The sequence below is a fragment of the Chiloscyllium plagiosum genome, chromosome 14 (genome assembly GCF_004010195.1).
Source record: "Chiloscyllium plagiosum isolate BGI_BamShark_2017 chromosome 14, ASM401019v2, whole genome shotgun sequence".
Lineage (NCBI taxonomy): Eukaryota > Metazoa > Chordata > Chondrichthyes > Orectolobiformes > Hemiscylliidae > Chiloscyllium > Chiloscyllium plagiosum.
The window spans coordinates 17,441,568-17,464,048 of NC_057723.1; the positions used below are offsets into that span (position 1 = coordinate 17,441,568).

General features: G+C 38.7%; 1 long non-coding RNA gene across 1 annotated transcript in view; it reads left to right on the forward strand.

The window, feature by feature from the left end:
• Positions 1-8,605: 8,605 nt before the first annotated feature.
• The window catches only part of LOC122556896, a 90,660-nt gene continuing 76,784 nt past the window's right edge, over positions 8,606-22,481 (forward strand). The window contains exon 1 of the long non-coding RNA XR_006313685.1: positions 8,606-8,964. This is a non-coding gene — a long non-coding RNA (uncharacterized LOC122556896). The remainder of the gene's footprint in view (positions 8,965-22,481) is intronic.

The window sequence follows — 22,481 nt, forward strand, 5'->3', positions numbered from 1 at the left end:
TCAGCAGACTCTTGACTGAGTTAAAACCAGACAGCCTATCATTTGTTTCTGTCAATGCTGATGAATGCAAGTCAACTATGATGTATATTTTGCCTTTCTCACTGATGCTCTGCAATTCTTGGAAATCAGATTTGAGCATTTTTTTTATTAAGTTGAACGTAACATAATTATTTAATACCTCCCTAAATGTTAGCTTCTCAGCAACACAAAGTGAGTGAATTTTTTTCGCATGGGTGTAATTGGAAAAACTTGTGATTATTAATTGAGAAGCACTAAACATTTCACGAAGCACTTGCCTTTTCATTATATCTGCACTCTTGTATTCTTGTCTTTATGAATTGCCAAAATGTTTATTTTCTGGTTCTCATCAAGCTGAGGGATATCAATGCTGCTGAATGAAACAATATTCTTTAGCTCTTTTCCCATTAATTGCATTAGTACTGTGTAACATAAGGTCCATTAGAGTAAACCTCACTTTATTTTGGCTCAATAAGTTGTGTGCCCCTCAGACCAAAAATCAAACTCATTCATTGCAACAGTTTAACACTTGCATTAGATACAGTTTCAGCATTGCAATTTCCCTGAAAGGAACTTGCAGGCAATAATCACAAGACAAGTGAACTATAAATAATAAACACTTTTCACTAACTTGGGGATATGTTGTTACACTGAACACAATGCAAAATCTACCTTACATGCTAGCTTGCAAGGCAGATAAAATGGGGTTGACATAGAGGACCCTTTTAGGCAATTTCTTGACATAATTATGGTCTCCATTAGTTGGGCTTTAATACATGTTATCTTTTGAGCAGTTGCTATATGACCAATCCAGAGTTGAATATCACAATACCAGTTTGAAAACTGAAGTAAGTGTTTTTTCCTGAAATAAGCAGCATTGCAAGGACTCTTGGGGTGCAGTGATAGTGTTGCTACTCGTCATCCATGAGGGCTGTTTTCAAATCCAATCTACTCTGGAGGTGCCATATAGGAGGTTAATTAAAAGGTATACTTTTAGAGGGCTTTTGTCGTGCACTGGTAGTGTCCCTACCCCCCCAATACATGAAGCCTGGATTCAAATCCCACCTGCCCCTGAGGCATGTAATAACAACCATACTGAACAGGTTGAGCAGCAAAATGTTTAGAATGATGCTTATGATCTTGCCTGGATCAAAGATGTCTACTTAAGCTGTTTGGGCAAAAAGGAAAACTATGGAACAAAAATTCTCAGGAAAACTATGGAACAAAAATTCTCGCACAAACAACTAACAGAATTTTGAATCAGAATTTTGTTCTTGGGTATGTTAGCACCTAAATGATTTTGCTCAATGGCCACCTTGAAAATTCACCAAAGTGGAATAATGTTTAATAACACAAACTGATGAAAGGAATCACACAATTCTCAGACGAAATGATTTGGCTGAATCCTCCCAAGTGTTGTGATTGCTCAATGGTGCAGTTTGGGAATTTGTAAAGTTTGTTTTTGCGCTAAATGAAAATTGCAATTTTAAATTCATATTTTATTTCTATATATCTTGCAATGTTTCATATTAAGTTAATCATGATGTATGGACCAAGACTTAAGATAAATTCAAAACTAACAATATTCACTTCTGAGTATTAAAATAAATAAATCTGACAGTGAAAGGCATATTTTGCTTTTTTTTTCAGCTTTTAATGTTATGTTTCAAAATTGTTGTATTTGTTTTGTGGATGTCTGACAGTTTGCAGATTTTAAAATGTGGGAATTATGTCTTCTTTATATGTATAGATAGTTCCAGAAATTGTGCACCCTTCTATCAGTAAAAATTACCCTGAGTGTCAACTTTGAAAAAAAACACAGAAAATACTGGAAATGCTCAGCAAGTCTGGCAGCATCTGTGGAGAACAAACAGAATTACCCTTTCAATTCAGTGACCTTTTATCCATCTTACATCTGACACTAGTTCCACAGAACAACTGCTATTGCCCCTCTAATGCAACTGGTCTATACACAACAATAATTACCTGGTCAGTGATTTCTACATCTCAAGAGTGACACCAGAGTTAGTTGTAAGATCCTAAGAATAGGAGCAAAAGTAGACTAAATGGCTCCTTGATCCTTCCTTGTCATTCAATATGGGCTGGTTAAACTGTGAAGACAATTCTATGAATGCCCCTGCAGTTGTATCTCTTAATCCCATGAGGAACCAAATGTCTATCAATCTCAACCTTAAATATATTAAGTAGTGGTACATCTAGAGATGGTGTAGAGATTCAAAAATTCACAAAGCTTGAAGTGAACATATGTTTTATCATCTCATTCTTAATTAACCGGGCTCTTATCCAGAGATGTGCCAATGATATATATCGTCCATCCAGAGGTACCAACATTTTATTGTCTACTATGTCAAGCTCTTTTGGAATCCTATTAGTTTCCATGAGATCACCTCTCTTTCTTTTAAGAGTAATGACCCAATTCGCACCCAAGGAAAACCCTCTCAGAAACCAGCCCGGTGAACCTTTACTATACTGCCTCCAATGCAAGTGTATCCTTCCTTTTATATAGAGAACAAAACTGTGCACAACACTCCAGGTGTAATCTCACCAAGCCCTGTATTGTAGAAATATTTCTTTATTCTAGTATTCTAATCCCCTTTCGTAGTAGCTAGCCATTTGCCTTTCTAATTGTTCTGTGTACCAGTATGCTAAATTTATGTGTTCCTAGGACAAACAACAACATTTACAAGTTACACAGTTTTAAAAATATTTTGCCTTTTTATTCTTATGACCCTCCATTATACCCCTTTTGCCCATTGTTGCCCATTTCTTCTACACCCCTTTGTGGCTTCTTCCTCTTCATAACTTACATTCCCATGCACTGTATCATCAGGAAATTAAGTACAATAATCTTTGTCTAAGTCATTAATATAGTTTGAAAATAGTTAAAGCTTTAGGTCTAATCATTGCAGCACAACTGCCAACATGCAAATTCTGTTTATCCCTACATTTTCATTATCCACTTAAGCAATTGTCTATCCATGCTGATATAAACCCCCAACTCCATAAATAATTTCCTTGTGTACTAACCTGTGTTGAACTATCTTGAATGTCTTTTGGGCATGCAAGTATACTACATCTGCTGGCCCCCCTTTATCTGACCTACTAGTTACATCCTCAAAACAAAAAATCTAATAAATTTGTCAAGGATTATTTCTCTTATTTAAAATATTGTTGACATTATCTGATCACACAATAATTTTCCAAATGCATTGTTAAAACTTTCTTAATGACAGATTTCTGCATGTTCCTAATAACCGATGCCAGACCAACGGGCCTGGACTTCCCTGTTTTCTTTCTCTTTGCATTCTTGAACAGTGACATAACATGCTTTAACTTCCAATAAATTAGGACCAATCTTCTAAAATCTAACGAAATTTCAAAAAACATAACCAACACCTTCATTATCTCTGTAGTTCAATAATAGAAACTTTGAGTCTGCACCACCATTCAGTACGATTATGGCTGATCTGCAATCTCAGTATCTCTTTCCCGCCTTCTCCTTATTGCCCTTGATCCCTTTAGTTGCAAGGGCCATGTCCAGCTCCCTCTTGAATATATCAAACGACCTGACCCCAACAGCTTCCGGAGGGAGAGAATTCCACAGGTTCACAATTCTCTGAGTGAAGAAATTCGTCCTCATCTTGGTTCTGAATGGCTTACCCTTTATTCTTAGACTGTGGCCCCTACATTGGGAACATTATTCTCACATCTAGCCTGTCCAATTCCATCAGGATTTTACATGTTTCTATGAGATCCCCAGTCATTCTTCCAAATTCTAGCAAGTACAAGCCCAGTTGATCTAGCTTCTCCTCATTTGTCAGTCTCTCGTAACTTAATGCATGGGAATTAACTGTGTGCAACTTCTGGTTTATTTCCTGTCTACATTGAAAATTATTTCCAAAACATAAACCTGAAGAATTTCAAATTCTCATCAAATAAGGAATCAGTCTTCTGCAGATATTTCAAAAAGAAATTGAAGTAACCGTTCTTAGTATTTCTTTATGTTGTATAGATTTTACAGCAATTTCAGATGGCAGAATGTACATTTGTGGGACTGGAATCTCTGTGACCCTGTATTTAATAAAATGGCAATGTCTACATTATCCTCCACCAGCAGCTACAATTTCCAAGCATTGTCAGCCCTCCGTTCCATCAACTCGATTAAAAATACTCAGCAATGGTTCACATCCACATCACTCCCTGCATCCGGAGCCATTTCTCAAGGGTGTCACCTTTTTAAACAAACATCTGAGTCACTGCTTGCATTGCATTTCATGAAATGGAAAATGAAATGCATTTTCCAAGTAGCCTTTTCAGTAGCACCAACATTGAAAGGTCTGTTTAGTTTTCTGTCACAACTGATGAAGGGAACTTGATAACAAAAAAAACCCAAAAGAAACCTGAAAGGAAGCTTTTACATTGACCTGCTACCGGTCTTCCCCACTCTTTACCAAATGAATATTGTGTTGCCTTTAGAGGGTTACCTCAGATTAACTACTTGGGTTGAAGGGACACTAAAATCTGCATTGGGCCCTGCAAAATCAACGAGTCCTATTGCTTTTGTTTGGTCCTTAGCTCGGCGATGTGATTGAGTGGAACAGGACTTGATTACCATTCCCAGCCTGATAAAACTGTGAAGGTGTGGCTGTCAATAAGAGTTACTCAGAAAGCCTCCTGAGAGTGACCAGCATATTACCTAAACACAAAATCAGAGCCTTCAAGAAACAGAAGAGGAAGAAAGTCAATAAGTAATGAAAAAAAACAGACATGCAGAGACAGTTATTTGGTTTCAACTCAAAAAGGTAAAATTGAATGGAGATGTATCTTAAGAGGAATAAGTTGGAATTTGAACTTTCTGGCTGTGAAAGAACAAAAGGCTGAAATTGGTCCTGGGCTTTAGCGCAAAAAAGTTGGATTAAAATCAGCAGTCCATTTTGCAATCTGCTCAATCTTCATTTAGCTTCATGCTTCACATACCTGGGTTTACTTTACTGCTAAATCAACTGGTGACAGCAACAAAAGTCTCCTCTTTAAAGGGGCTATCATGATGAGCTGCTTTTCAAGTGAAACATCATTTCCTTTGATCCGGTTAGCTATGTCTGCTTTCCACTCGGAGTCAAGGCCTGCTAATCCATCATAACCTGGTGGTGGGATATCATAGGAAGTCCTTACAGTAACTTTTCTAAATTTTCTCAGCACTTTTTGTGATATGTATCTGAAACTGTGAAGTGCACAGAGGCAGAAAATCAAATCACTACACCTTGTGTTGTTGCATCTCTTGTCCATATACCATGCATGGAGTTGTTGCTCGTGCACATAGAACAGCCATTCTGTATGAAGAGAGGCACATGGTGTGCATGAATGAATATAAATTGTGACTTACTGGACATGGTGTGCTGATGAAGTGTATGGCATGTGGAGCACCACATGATTTTTCTGATCTGTTCATGGACCTGTACCTGGTTTGTACAGAGTAGAGTGAGGTGTGTGTAGATTGGAAACTAAGATCTGTGTTTATTGCCCAGTGTGAAGGTGTACCTCATGCATTGCATTTTTAGTGTGGTCCATATTGGAGCTGAATACAGGATTTCTGGGATGAATTACATGTTGCCTATACAACAATGAATATGTCTATGTAGAACAATAGGTGTAGTATTGCCTGTACTGTATTTTTCTATTATACTATCTTTCGCAGTATATCTTCATCACACAATGCGAGATAATTACTATCTCCATTGAGAGAAACTTTAATCTTTTTCCTCTGATGGGGCAAGGCTGGTAGGTGTAGAGAATGCTGGAAGACTAGAGAAATTGAGGGTCTCGTCAAGAAAGAGGAGGAGACATAGATAGGTATACAAAGCTGGGATCGAATGAATCCCTAGAAATCATGAGGGTAAAAAGGGACATAAGATATCTTTGGCAAATAATGTTAAACAAAATCTAAAGAGATTCTACAAATACATTAAGGGTAAAAGAGTAATTAGGGAGAGAATAGGGCTCCTTAAAGATCTCCAAGGCTGTCTACTTGTGAAACCACAGGAAATGGGTAAGGTATTAGATGAGTATTTTGCATCAGTAATTACCGTGAAGAAGATATGAAAGCTTCAGGATTTGGGGAATTAAATAGTGTTATCTTGTATCCATATTACAGATGAGGAGGTGCTGGATGCCTTAAAATGCATAAAGGTAGATAAAATCCCTGGAACCTGATTGGGTGTATCCCAAAACTTTGTGGGAAGCGAGTGAAGAGATTACTGGGCCCCTTGCTGAGATATTTATATCATCAATAGTCACAGGTGAGGTACCAAAAATTTGGAGGTTGGTTAATGTGGTGCCATTCTTGAAGAAATTGGTAAGGAAAAGCCAAGGGACTATAGACCAGTGAGCTTGATGTCTGTAGTGGGTAAATTGTTGGAGGGGATTCTGAGAGTTGGGATGTAAATGTATTTGGAAAGGCAAGGACTGCTTAGGGAGAATCAACATGGCTTTGTATGTCAGAAATTGTGTCTTATTAATCAAAGGGCAGCACGGTGGTTCAGTGGTTAGCATTGCTGCCTCACAGCACCAGAGACTCGGGTTTGATTCCAGCCTCAGGTGACTCTAAGTGGAGTTTGCACATTCTCCCTGTGTCTGTGTGGGTTTCCGCCGGGTGCTCCAGTTTTCTCCCACAATCCAAAGATGTGCAGGTCAGGTGAATTGGCCATGTTAAATTGCCCATAGTGTTAGGTATGTTAGTCAGGGGTAAATGTAGGGGAATGGAGCTGGGTGGGTTACTCTTTGGAGGGTTGGTGTGGACCTGTTGGGCCGAAGGGCCTGTGTCCATACTGTGGGTAATCTAATTAAATGAGGGGAATCCAAAACTAGAGGGCATAGGTTTAAGGTGAGAGGACAAAGGTTTAAAAGGGACCTGAGGGGCAATGTTTTCACACAGAGGTTGGTGCCTGTATGGAATGAGCTGCCAGAGAAAGTAGTGAGATGAGTACAATTTCCACATTTAAAGGTCATCTGAATGGGTACATGAATAAGCAGAGTTTTGAGGAATATGGGCCAAATGCCAGCAAAGGGGACTAGATTTATGTGGAATATCTGGTCAGCATGGACAAGTTGGACCAAAGGGTCTGTTTTTGTGCTGTATGACCCTATGACTATGATACTGAGTGGCATTAGCATCACTTAACCCTTTCCATTCACATTAACATTCCAGGAGTCACCATTAACCACAAAATTAATTATATCAGTCACAGAAATATTCTGGTTACAAGAGCAGTTTAGATGTTGGGTATTCTGTGATAACTCACCTTTGGACTGCCCAAAGATTTTCCATATCTACAAGGCAAAAGTCAGGAGTGTGATGAAATAATTGTGTTTTGCCTGGTCAATGCAGTTTTATAACACCCAGTTTAACATTATCTGGGGAGAACTGTTCAATTGATTGGCCTCTCATTCACGGAGAAAGTGAGGTCTGCAGATGCTGGAGATCAAAGTTGAAACTTTATTGCTGGAACAGCACAGCAGGTCAGTTTAACATTATCTGGGGAGAACTGTTCAATTGATTGGCCTCTCATTGGCCTCTCATTCACCCAGCTCAAGCATGCTCTCTCTCTCTCTCTCTCTACCATGGATGCACAGTAGCAGAAATGAGCACAATCTTCATGATGCATCTCAGTAACTTGCCAAAGTATTTTGACAGCACCTTCCAAACTCTCAATCCGAGGACAATAGTGATGAAGATATGGAAAGACCACCAGCTGCAAGTTTGCCTCTAGATTGGAAACTAGATTACCTCTCCTTCATTGTCATTTGTTAAAATTCTGGCACTCCTTACCAAACAGTATGGTGGGTATCCCCTCATCGTACACATGGCTGGTCAAAAAAGTGACTCACCATCGCCTTCTTCAGGACAAATAAGGATGAACAATAAACGCTGGCTTGTCAACAAACTCACATCTAATGAAGGGGGAAAGGGGAAACAGAATTTCTCTTCTCAGTTCATCTGACAACTGTCTTACCAGGCGCTGCGTTTTACTGGGGACGTTTTTTTTCATTGGAACTGCTTTGGATACCTAAATGAATACTATTGTTATTGCACAGCCCGAGTGGCTGAAGATGATACACACTTGCCATACAAAAGTCCCCATATCTTTGGAAAGATTACAATGCAACTAAGCTATCCTACCTAAAATGAAAAGTTTCATTATATTATAATTTTGATTCATCCTTTTTATTTCGATAATACTACATCTTCCATTAATATAACGCTCCCCACATAACAACAGCCTTTTCTTTAAGAGAAATTGGAAAAGTGGACACTGAACAGGTGGGCGCCCAAAGTCTACTCCAAGCGAGCAAAACAGTGGAAGTGAGCGATCTCACTGTGCTTCGTGGGGACCTCTAGCTCTCCCAGCAGTGTCCACTGATTGGAGTGAAAGTGAATCCGAGAGAGCTGGAACTGTTATCAGTTTGAATGAGGGATGTGATACTGCTGTTTAGGGCTGCCTCTCATTTGTCTGCATTCACATCACATCCTGTCCCTCGGCAGGAGGGAGCAGCCCAGCTGTCTGTCATACTGTCCTCCCGATGCCTGCAGAATCCCAGTGCAGTAACACTATATCAGAGGCAAGAGCTTGCTCCTGTGTTCATATTGAGAGCAGCGCCTTTTTTCTCTGCGCCCGCACCCCCACCCCCAACCCCTTACTAGGTACCAGGCAGTGGGAGCAACACTAACAGCAGAAACCGTCCTCTATAACAACTGAGAGAAAAGCTTATTCCTGTTCTTTTCTTTGTAAAAATACATATGGTTTTAAACATTCTACGGCATGGCAAACCCCTAAAGAAGTCTAGAGTAGCCATTTATCCCGAAGCTGCTCATTTCTCCAGAATTTCAGCGGTCGCACACTGAGAATTAAAACTGCAGGTTGCACTGAGGTAGGTGCCTTGTTGTGGAATGCCACTAGTTTGACTGACTATTTTAAGTTGTTGATCGTGTATATGTAGTTGCTATGGACACAGATATGGATTGCAAATCCTGTTATTGCTAATAGTTTAGCTGTACTTAAGGCAAGCTGAGTTGACATCCATTGTTACCTGTCTTTAAGTTCAGTCTGTTGGCAATGTGTTTTTTGTTTTAATGCTGTTTGTGTGTATGTGTGTGTGTGTGTTTTATACTTCTTGCAGAGCCGATACGGAGAGATGTTACTTTTCCAGTTCCACCACATGATGAGTATAAGTACTGAATGGTTGCTGGTATAAAAACTGTCAAATCTCATTGTAGTCCTTTCCTATTAATATCGACTCCACACGCCAGATCCTCAGTTAATCGAGGACACGCTTTAATTTCTGTAGTTAGTGTATTGACTGACTCAGCTGCTTGATCATAACGGTTTTCTCTTTTTATTTAATTGCTTGGTGACATTGGAGCAAGATACACTCGCAGTTCCAGAATGAAGAATTTGGTTTCCAGTTAAACCCATTGGTGGCAGGCTAGCTCCTCCGAGCACTTAATTTGTCGGGTTTTTTAAAAATTATAAATCTTCCAAATCTCCTGTTAGACGTTCAGTGTTCAATGTTTCACTTCTATCGTTATTATTCTGCGCAACGTGAGGTACGGAATTGATTTATAACGAAGTGGAACGCTGCATAACGAGCCTCCACCGGGTGAAGTGCCTGCCTCAGTGTCAATTGTGCGTGCTGTTCAGAATCAAAAAAAACTGATCGTGTACTCGGGCTTGGTGCAGTTCGGCTCGTTTGCGTTAGTCAGGAGTGGACTCCTTATTCTGTGGCTAATACACAGAAGGACGCACTCCTGTTTGTGAGATGTAGTGTTAAGTTTTACTCATGAACGTTTACAAATGGGCAAATCTCACATAGCTCATGATAGAGGACTAGCATCTGATCGGAACGATCTGTTTTGGTTAATGCAGCGGCTAGTACTCATTTATCTAACACTTCAGAGAGCTAGAGCAGTCTTCTCTATCCTGCGAACTATTGAAGTGGGTTTCAACTTTGCTATAGTAAGTATTTATTTAATGTATTATATAATTTGTGCTGAACATTAAAAATTCAGTCCAACAGATGCTTAATTTTATTTGCCTAAGATTTGCGGCATATTAAATCACTTTGCTTAGAGTTTTGTTGGTGTTAAAAAGTATTAACTGTTCTTATTGCACTTGCATCTTCAGTTTTATTATTTTCGTCAGTAATGTTTCGATGCTTGCAGTGAAGAAATGTTCTAATTAGAATAAAACTTGGCAATTAATATATAGAGTCTGACAGTGTGGAACTGGCAGGTCCAGATAGATCCTGCTGCCATGTTGTGTTAATGGCCATATGCTGAAAACTTTTCCATTGATGCGTTTTTCATTTAATCCTTACATATAAAATCAGCCTCAGATTTGGAGATCAAGATAGTAACAGGTAGTCAGTTATTTTCTATCCAAATGTAGAATCTTTACAGTGTGGAAGCCGGCCATTCAGCCCATCAAATCCACACCAGCCTTCCAAAGAGCATCCCACCCAGAGTCACCCCATCTCTGTAATCCTGCATTTTCCGTGGTGAATCCACCTAGCCTGCACATCCCTGGACAATATGGACAATTTAGCACAGTCAATCTCCACCATTCAGGCACTCTGCCTGTATTCCTGATGAAAGGCTTTTGCCCGAAACGTTGATTTTCCTGCTCCTCGGATGCTGTCTGAACTGCTGTGCTTTTTCCACTCTAATCCAGAATTAGGTTTCCAGCATCTGCAGTCATTGTTTTTACCTAATCCACCTAATGTGCACATTTAAGGATTGTGGGAGAAAACTGGAACACCCGGAGGAAACCCACACAGACACAGGGAGAATGTACAAACTCCACACAGTCATCTGAGGTTATAATTGAACCTGGGTCCCTGGCACCATGAGGCAGCAGTGCTAACCACTGTGCCACAGAGTGGAAAAAAATATTCACTTTGTGAACAGGCAGAGTTTGCAATGATTGTGTTTGTTTGACTGAGTAAGCATCAGGCTTTGTTGGTTAAGAACTTCCTTCCTATGTTTTGCAAACCATTTTTACCTGGGTGGATGACAGGAATCTGGTCTCCCATATCTCCATGACCCCATCATTAGGCTAAAACATCCATGTATGTGATTCATACTCAAACCAAACTGACACACTTAAAATGCCTCAAGTAGAAGCACAGTTATTTCAGTTAGTGTGAAACTCTAAGGCTGATAAACACTCTAAGGATTTTTGCTGTGGCTCTGCATTGTCTTCAGATGGGACATTAAACTCAATTCCAGTATATCTGCTTTCTTTCTCCATTTTTTTCTACTTTCCCATGAAGTGAGAAGAAAATAAGAACTTGCCTTTGCAAAATACTTTTTCGCATTCACCAAATATCCCAAAGGATTTCACGGACTTTCTTTTCGAAATGTATTCGTTGCAGTAAAATAAGGAAGCAGAACAGCCAATTCACGCAGAGCAAGATCTCACAAATCACCATTATATAAATGGCCACACCATTTTTAGTTGAGGAATAAATTTTGAGCAGATTAATTTGTCTGTCCTATTTGAAAAATGTTGTGAAATCTTTCGCATTATGTTGATATTTAATTTCTTCTTTGAAAGGCAGCACCTCTGACAGCACAGCATTATCTTTGAAGAAGTTGTCTTTTGGCTTGATATCTTTCCATTATGTAATGGGTTATGGTAGATCAATGTTAAACTTCCATGTTTCTGTAGCACAGAGAACAATCACAACCTATTTTGTCCAAGTCATAGAATTGACATAAAACATAAGAAAAATTATATTTGATCATTTGCTCTTGAAAATGCGAACAATGTAATGAGAGTAGAATGTAGTGTACATTGAGGTAAAAACAATGACTGCAGATGCTGGAAACCAGATTCTGGATCAGTGGTGCTGGAAGAGCACAGCAATTCAGGCAGCATCCGAAGACAGGCAAAATCGACGTTTCGGGCAAAAGCCCTTCATCAGGAAGGGCTTTTGCCCGAAACGTCGATTTTGCCTGTCTTCGGATGCTGCCTGAATTGCTGTGCTCTTCCAGCACCACTGATCCAGAATGTAGTGTACATTGCCCCCATGATTTCAGATTGGGTTTGGGATGTTGAACATGGAGATATTTTCACTTACTGGACTAATGAGACCTCATGGCCATAATTATTGATGGAGATTAATTTATTCTTGAGGGAATTCAGGAAGAATTTATTCACCCAGAAACTGGTTAGAGTGTAGCATTTGATATCACACAAGACTAGATGAGATGATCAGTATCAGTGTATTTAAGGGGAAAGATAAACATGCACAGGAAAGTGGACTCTTAGGAAATGATGGGCAGGTTAGGTCAAAAAGGATGGAGACAAGGTTCATTACCCCAGAATGTGGTGGATGCCAAAACACTAAATAAATTTAAGGAGGAGATAGACAGACAGATTTTTTAATTAGAAATGGCTTGAAGGGTTATGGACAACAAGTAGGAAAATGGAGTTGAGGCAGAGATGATTGGATTGAATAACGGAGCAGGCTCAAGGGTCTGAATTGCCTGCCCCTGTTTCTCTTTCTCATTTTCCTTTAAATACTGATATATTGGATGGGGCAATTCCTGTGCAATATATTATGTATCATGCAATTCTCAAGCTGCTGTAGTAGGATTTGAAATTATCTTTGCTTGACTTTTTAGTTCAGGCCTCTGGAATGTTAGTTCAGTAACATAACGGTACCACTGCTGTAGCACTTTTTTTCTTTCAATCGTCCAAACATATTTGCCTCTGTTCTAATCTCCAGCTATGATCAATTGTCAGTCTTTACAGATGGTGGAATAAGTGATTACACATTTCTGCTTTTTCATTGCATCTGCTGAAGTTTTCCAATTTACGCTATCAACTTTCAGTGGAATTGTTTCATATCTGATGTACTTTGTGGTAATGTGTCTATGAATATGGTTTTTTTTAAAGTAGGTTATGAATAGCTTGTAAGAAAGATCAAATGGATTGAAGATTTCCTGCTGATCTCGTGAATGTCCAAGTTGGATTGCCTTGAAATCATTCTTTGTTTTAAACGTAGAGTACAAGCTGCACTCATATTGTTTAAAGTCTACAATCTGGTAAGTTACATTAACACAAAAGACCAGGGATAGGCAAGACAGCAGACTTTCTTAGAGTTTCATTTCAGGATGTAGACAAGGTTACTATTAAAGGCTGAATTCGGGAGAGTTATTGACTTGCAGTGTTAATTCAGTATGCTTGGCTTTATTAATGGGCCAAAGAGTATAAGATTAAACAGGTGATGTTGAATTTGTGTAAGATACTCATTAGACCTCAGCTGGAGTATTGTGTACAGTTCTGGGTATCGCATTAAAGGAAGGATGTGAACACATTGGAGAAAGTGCAGAAGTGGTTTACAAGGACAGTTTCAGGGATGCAGAACTTCAGTGATGAGGACAGATTGAAGAAATTGGGACAGTTTTCCTTGTAGAGAAGAAGTCTAAAAAGAGAAGTTTTCAAGGTCATGAGCAGGCTGGATAGAGTAGGAACATAAAGAACATAAGAACTAGAAGCAGGAATAGGCCATCTGGCCCTTTGAGCCTGCTCTGCCATTCAATTAGATCATGGCTGATCTTTTCGTGGCCTCAGCTCTCTACTTATACATACTCTCACCATAACCTTTAATTTCTTTATTGTTCCAAAAAAATCTATCTTAGCTTTAAAAACATTTACTGAAGTAGCATCAACTACTTCACTGGGCAAGGAATTCCATAAATTTACAACCCTCTGGGTGAAGAAGTTCCTTCTTAATTCAGTCCTAAATCTGCTGCCTCTGATCTTGAGACTATGCTGTCTTGTTCTAGTTTCACCTGCCAGTGCAAATATCTTATCTATTCTTTTCTATTCCCTTCATAATTTTATATGTTTCTATAAGATCTCCCCCTCATTCTTCTGAATTCCACCTAATATAATCCCAGTCTGCTCAGTCTCTCCTCATAAGCTAACCCCCTCAAATCCGGAATGAACCTAGTGAACCTCCTGTGCATCTCCTCCAGTACTAGTGAATCCTTTCTCAATTAAGGAAACTGCACACAGTACTCCAGGTGTGGCTTCACCAGTACCCTATACAGCTGCAACATAACCTCCCTGCCTTTACACTCAATCCCTTTAGCAATGAAGGACAAAACTCCATTCGCCTCCCTATTGTATCTGCAGACCAACCTTCTGTGATACATACACAACGACACCCAGGTCCCTCTGCATAGCAGCACGCTGCAACTTTTTCTCATTCAAGTAACAACCCTTTTTACTGTTACTCCTACCAAAATGGATGACTTAACATTTGTTAACATTGTATTCAGTCTGCCGGACCTTTACCGACTCACTTGAAGTATATATGCTCCTCTGAAAAGATTCACAGGCCTCTGCACAAATTGCTCTGCCAGTCATCTTCATGTCATCTGCAAGCTTTGACACACTGCACGTGGTTCCCAACTCCAAATGGAGAAACAGTTCCCACTCGTAAAAGGAATGAAAATGAGAGGGCATAGACTTAATGCAATGTGCAAAAGATGCAAGGGTGAAGTGAGGAAAACTTTTTCATTCTGTGAGTTGTTAGGATATGGAAAGCAATGCCTGGAAGTGTGGTGGAGACAGGTTCAAGTGAAGCATTCAAGAGGGCATTGGATGATTATATGAATAAAATTAATGAACAAGTATATGAAGGTGAAAGTTGGAGATTGGCACTCCCTCATGATGCTCATTTAATGAGCTCGGGCAGGCACAATGGGCTGAATGGCTTCCCTCTGCAGTGTAACACTTCTGAGATTGTGTGAATTCATCCTAAATAGTTATCAAATAAATGTTGACAGTTTTGAACCAATTAGTGTACAGTTTCCAATCACTTTCAATGAAAGAAATTAATTAAATCACATGGGATACAGTGGCAAATACACACAAAAAGAGAATGAAACTCATTATGAAATGGATAAGAGAAAAGGTTTTCATAATTGTGTTCTGTATGTTGTCAACAGGGAAAGTATGGGCACACGAGAAAACCCTAGTTCTGTCATTTGTAACAAATGGAAAAGAAAAAGAAATATGGGTACTGAGCATGGATTAGGGAAACAAGATGCATAAGGGAAAATGATTTTGTTGCACACAAATAGAATTTGCATCAAAACAACTTGCTTACAAATTAGTGAAATTGTATTGCAGTTGGTATAATTTGATTTGGGAATTCAGGACGGCTCCTGGAAAGATTTGTATACAAGTGAGTTGCCTCCTGTTACTGGGCTTCAAAATTCCCCTTAAGTAGGTTTGACAGTAATGTACTTATGTGTTGAATGAATAAACACAACAACTTCAACTACTGGGTCAGTGCTGTCGACGAATTGACCCATACGCAATTGATTCTTTTTTTAAAAATTGTGATACAGTTAATGTTCTGTTGGATTACTTACTTACTGTTGATCATTTGGAGATCATTTGTCTTTTTAATTTCAGTGCAATAATATTATGACTCAGGATTCAATAAAAATACTTAAAAGTAGTTTGAATACTTGAGGCAGAGCAAGGGTCTCTGGTGTCACAAGAAATTCACAAGAAATATTGAGAAAAGGGATAACAGCATTTATAGTTATGAGACTGATGACTGGTTGGCAAATGGACTCTGATTGGTAGAAATATTGTCATGGTGAATGCACAAGTTAATAATGACTGACAGTTAACTGCCAAACATTGTTTAAATTTTAAGGAAATCAGATTGGCTGAGTTCTCAGCATATTGCCCTGACAGATGAACCACAGAATGACTGTCCACTATTCTGTTGAAGTGAGACAGAGTGAGTACAAGAACACAGAACAGAGCGACCAACATTTGATGTAAATCTGCAATTGGACAACATTTGCGAAACAATCATGAGTGTGTCAATAATTATGTTGATAACCAATTTAGGATTGTTAATTGGGATCATGGTGTGGCACAATTGCATATACTAGAAGCTGCACGTATTACTAGAAAGCCTCCTATTCTTTTCAGGCAGAAAGAATAATTGCACACACAGCACCTCTTACAACTCAACACAACTGAAGAAATCATTATCTGATGTATTTCTTGGGTCAATTCCCTAACTAATTACAGCGAACTTGCCAGGTTTAAAGTTTAATCAAGCTTGGCAGGTTGTATTCCATTAATTGGTATATTTTGGTCCAAAATTATACAGTGAAGAAGGTTATCTTAGGGTACAATGGAATCTTGATCAGATGGGCCAATGTACCGAGAAGTGGCAGGTGAAGTTTAATTTAGATAAATGTGAGGTACTCATTTTGGAAAAGACAATCAAGGCAGGGCTTGTACACTTAATAGTAAGGTCCTTGGGAGTGTTGCTGAACAAAGAGACATTGGAGTGCAGATTCATAGTTCTTTGAAACTGGAGTTGCAGGTAGATAGGAAGAAGGTGTTTTGTATGCTTGCATTTACTGGTCAGTGCATTAAGTAATGGAGTTGGGAGGTCATGTTGCGGCTGTACAGGACTTTGGTTAGGCCACTTTTGGAATACTGTGTGCAATTCTAGTCTCCCTGCTCTAGGAAGGATGTTGTGAAAATTGAAAGGGTTCAGAAAAGATTTACAAGGATGTTGCCAGGATTAGAGGATTTGAACTACAAGGAGAGGCTGAATAGACTAGAGCTGTTTACCTCGGAACGTCGAAGGCTGAGGAGTGACTTTATAGAGGTTTATAAAATCATGAGGGGCATGGGTAGGGTAAATAGACAAGGCCTTTTCTCTGGCATGGGTGACTCCAGAACTAGAGGGCATAGGTTTAAAGTGAGAGGGAAAAGATATAAAAGGGAGCTAAGGGGCAACTTTTCCATGCAAAGGTGGTGCATGTATGAAATGAGCTGTCAGAGGACGTGGTGGAGGCTGGTACAATTACCAACATTTAAAAGGCATTTGGATGGGTTTATGAATAGGAAGGATTTAGAGAGGATATGGACCAAGTGCTGGCAAATGGGACTAGATTAGGTTAGGATATCTGGTCAGCATGGACAAGTTGGACCAAAAGGTCTGTTTCCATGTTGTACAGCTCTATGACTCTGTAACTCTATTTTTCATGGCAATACCTCTACCACTGTCTTCTCAAACAGTATAAATGCTGTTTCCCTTTGCTTTGGCATCAGTTGCAAATTGACATAATGAGTGTAAGATGAAATGTTTCTACCAAAATATGGGGTTTTTCAGCAATACTCAAATTCTTTATAATCAGCCAACTATTTGGAACCTAATTTGGGCGGCACGGTGGCACAGTAGTCAGCACTGCTGCCTCACAGTGCCAGAGACCCAGGTTCATTTCCCGCCCCAGGCGACTGTCTGCGTGGGTTTCCTCTCGGTGCTCCGGTTTCCTCCCACAGTCCAAAAATATACAGGTTAGGTGAATTGGCCATGCTAAATTGCCTGTACTGTTAGGGGCAGGGGGGAATGGGTCTGGATGGGTTGCGCTTCGGCGAGTCGGTGTGGACTTGTTGGGCCGAAGGGCCTGTTTCCACACTGTAAGTAAACTAATCTAATCTAATCTAATCTAATCTAATCTAATCTAATTGTTGAATGTAAAATCTTATAGTAGCTTAACAAAATTGGCCGATAACTATAGAATGAGATTGTGTTATCCATATAGGATTTATATGTTTTTTTTCCTGTTAAAATAGTTTTTTATTAATTTCAGAGGATTAAAAGACAATATGACTTGGTGCTTTGGGCACCATTTACTGCTCATCGTAATTGTCTTTCAAAAGGTGTTGGTGAGCTGTCTTCTTTTTTTTAGATTCCCTACAGTGTGGAAACAGGTCTTTCAGCCCAACAAGTCCACAATGACCCTCCAAAGAGTAACCCACTCCCTTACATTTACCCCTGACTAATTCACATAACACTATGGGCAATTTAGCATGGCCAATTCACCTAATCTGCACATCTTTGGAAGGAAACTTAGAGCACTCAGAGGAAACCCATGCAGACATGGGGAGAAAGTGCAAATTCCACACAGTCAGTCACCCAGCCCAGGAATCGATCCCAGCTCCCTGGCACTATGAGGCAGCAGTGCTAACCACTGAGCCACTGTGTCATCTTGAACCACAGCAGTCCATGGGGTACAGGTATATGAATAGTGCTGTCAGGAAGTGATTTTCAAAATATTGATCCATGGAAAAGTGATATTGTTCCAAAACTGGATGGTGTATGGCTTGAAGTGGAACTTAAAAGTGATGGTGTTGACGTGTTGCAGCATCTAAAGAGGGGAGAGAAATGTAGAAAAAAACACCATTTGAAGACAACAGATAAACTCCCAACTCACGGGTCAATACCTGTGGATATCTTTCTGTGTAGCTGGAATATGAATGTGGAGCAAACTGGTGTGCTTTTTTTGAGGTCATTTTCTCTACATATAGGCAGCCTATTCCTCCCCTTCTGATATGCTAATGAGCCAGAACCTCAAAGTACAGTAGACAGTTTTAGCTTGTAACTCCAAAATATTTTTTTTCTTTAAAAAGGGGTTGATACATACAAAAATGGCTAGGAAAGTAGATTATGTGGGTTTCTGGAGAGGGAGACCCTGGAATGTCATGCCTACAGATCGATAGGGAATATAAGCAAGAAATCATCAAAGGTAAGAAGCAAGTCAAAACATATTGTTTCCTGTCATGTATCGTAACTGCAAAGAAGTCAAGGGGCTAATGATCCTTCTCGACAGCCCCAATCTGTTGACATATTTGTATTTTTCCCTCTTGGATGATGCACAGGAAAAGCATTAAAAAGCCTGTCTCAACTCCTCTAGTGCAGGCGAGTGGACTGAATGTTCTCTTGTGTACCAGCTTGAGATTGATTGTTAGTGTGATGTGAGGATCATATTCAAAAAAACTATCCCCAGTTACTACTATGTCACAGGTAAAGACCTCTCTCTTAGTCTGGACATCAGTTAGATAGCACCAGATAAAAGGGAATGAGGACAAGAAAAGGATATCCACTCACTCTGAATGCTGGAATTCAATTTAAAACAAAAGGGATTGGAACTACAGAATCTTAACCAATCTGCAAATTGAATGATCGTGAAACCGACTGTTCAACTGCAAATGTCACTGCTCCTAGCAACCTCAATTGCAATGTTCAACATTTCATTGTAAATGACCAATTCAGAGACTGATTCATATACCTTTTATTTAACATATCTTTTTGGACTTGCCTCTTATTTCTAATCTTTGTGTATGTGTGTTGTTTTACTATTTCTTCTTGCATTTAATAAATTCACTCTTTGTTAACCCAGTAAAAGAGCCTAGTTAAATTTTAAAGCATAAGTTCATGATGCAGTCTTTGAGTAAGGTATTCAAAAGGGATGGGGTACTTTGGAAAGTAACTTTGCAACCAACCAAGGGGTGGATGACTGAAAAAGGGGAGCCAGTTCATCTTCTCACCTGGGAGCTTAATAACTTGGGGTATACTGTCTGGAGTCAAAGTGAATTGGGAACATCCCTGAAGTCTGAGTACAACACCATGTATCATTCAGTTTTCCTGAGGCAGAAATGAGTGGTTAGAGCTCAAAACTGTCTTTTTACTCTAATCAGAAGAAACACATGAGAATCACACCCTGTTTCCGGCAAGCCCATTGCTCTCAATATGCTTGCAAGTTGGTATGGGTTGGAATTTGGTGTAATCAATACTTCTATTCTGCATTCTACAGTTGCCAGAATTTTAAACATAGGAATATTCATCACTGAAAGATCAAACCTGTTTTGTCATTGCTTCTTGTTCATTTGGAAATGGATAAATATGTAAGTCTGCATGATGTGGACATTTGTGACCTCTTTGATATAATTCAACGTTGTTCAGTGTAAGAAGTCGACAAGATCATCCGTCTTTGACAACAGAATAAAATTACAAACTAGAGTTAAGTTCATTATTGTATGTCATCTCACTGTTGCTAAGTCAATGTGCAACAGGTAAAACCAAGAGCAACTTTGTTGAGATAATACCATCTCCTGTGCATCAATGAGTTTATGTTTTGTAAATCAGAGGAAGAATTTAAATTTCTCCTTTTAAATTCCCATCTTTATCCAGCTTCCTCATATAAAGCAGCACCAATTTCTCGACTTATAAAACATGGTATTGATTTGAATGCCTGATTGTAGTTTTGTAATTTGCTTTTGCAGTGACTTGCAATGCAGTTGAAGCATCTTGTTTATAACTATTTGGCTATTTTAGGCAACACTGCACCCTAATGAATTGTTTAATTGATGTTTTGATAGTTATATGCTATGTTGTTAGAATTTGGGTTGAATTAGATCCCTAGAACCTAAGATCCTGACAGTGTGGATACAGGCCCATCAATCCACACCAATCCTCTGAAGAACATTCCACCCAGACCTACCCTCTCCCTTTAACCCGATATTTCATATGGCTAATCCAGCTAACCTCCACATCCCTGAGCACACTGGGCAATTAACCATGGCCAATCCACTTAATGTGTGCATCTTTGGACAGTGAAAGGAAACTGGAGCACACAGACACAGGGAGAACGTGCAAACTCCCGCGAGACAGTTACCGAGAAAGGAATCAAACCTGGGTCCCTGGCATTGTGAGGTAGCAGTGCTAACCGCTAAACCACTATTCCATCCATAATTGCATGCAGAAAATTCAGGTTGCTGTACTTACATTGGTGTAATTGCATTAGTGTCCATGAAAACAGAGCATTATGTATGGTTAGTGTTCAGTAATGCATACTTTCAGCATGATTCTCCTGGTTCCTTCTCAAGCTTGGACTCAGCAACTCTGCCAAGTCAGTGCCCCATTGCGTCCATCTATAGAAACAAAATATTCAAAGAAAAAAAATACTTTACATGTAATTATTCATAACAGTCTTTTTTTGGAAACAGTTTATTTGTTTATTTCATTGTTGGAACACAATTAAATAATGCTATTCTGCAGTTTAATGGAAGTCCATATTCACCTATTGTACAATCTTGTCATGGTCACCCTGCTCAATATTAGAAAACCTGTGAAGAGATAGATATGCTGACTTTTATTAATGCTGTTAAGTACAGATTTTGGTTAACATCTTATTTCCATTAGTCAAAAATAAAGTTTTTTTTATCTTTCTGATGAAAATAAATTTGTCCATAATGTAAAAGGTAAAGAAATAGATGACCACTATGGGTTTGGGTGTGTTTTAAAATTAAACAGAATAAATGTTAAGGTAATGAGCAGTATATTCTTAGCTATTTGCTTATTGAATCTCATGACTTAAAGGAAAGAAAAAGCTTTCTTCATCATTTAATTTTAAATTTATGTCAACATTTATTTGTTTTGTACTCTCTGTACTTTTAATGTACTAATTACAGTAAACAATGCAAGTTACACCAGGTACTTAATTAAAGTAACTTTATGTAGATTATGTACTTAATGATGGTATGCACAAAAAGATTCATGATGTGAATTTGTTTATTTATTCGACAAACTTCATGTTCTCTCTGAATTTGGCAGTTTACAAGTGATTTTATATTGACATTAATTTCATAGTTGTTCATTTGTACAACTTGTTACATTTACTCCTCAAATGTTAATTGCTCCAATCAAATTAAGCATAGAAGTGTGCCCTGTGTCATGTACTACATTGAACTTAAGCAATAGAGTAACAATACTATACCTGCAATCTCTCATAGAAAGGGTCATTAATTGGTTAGCCTATCTTTGATCATGGCAACAACTTTTACAAATTTCAATTGAAGCTCCTGTCGTAGTTGATACAAACTGCAGCCCTTATTAGAAACACTATGAACAATTAATGTTTAATCATGATATTTACATGACTTCTTTTCTGGCAACAGAAGCATCAACAGTCAAAACATAGACAACATTTTCATTTGTCTCAATAAAGAAACTATACAATTATCTTGTTATTAAACATTCTTTGTTTATAGTGTTTATGATAAGTCCTTTATTATTTGTCTCACTTTTCTGCATAACTTGCAATCCCAAATTTCTATTTTAAAACATCGAGATGAACATCAGCACTTGCATTTATACTGAGATACAAATGTATTGTTTGTGGACCATATTTAATAGGTGAAAGAAACTGTATCTATATTGAAAATTTGACTTGATTCCCAGTCAATTAAAGTGATAGATCACAGGAACTAAAACACAATAGGGCCCTAAAAATGTCATATCGCTACAATAAGACTGTCAAAGCCCAGTTTAATAATGTGTAATGTATCAATGTATAATGTACATCGAAGTGTTACCCTCATGTAACACGGAAGTCAATTTGTATGATATATACAGCAGTACAATATCTTGTTGATGAGTTATCATTTGTTAACAAATTATTCTCATCCTGATGAGTAGGAAAGGTAAAATGATATTTCAGTAATTCTCTTTCACTTCTACTGTATGACATAGCTTGGCGGAATCTG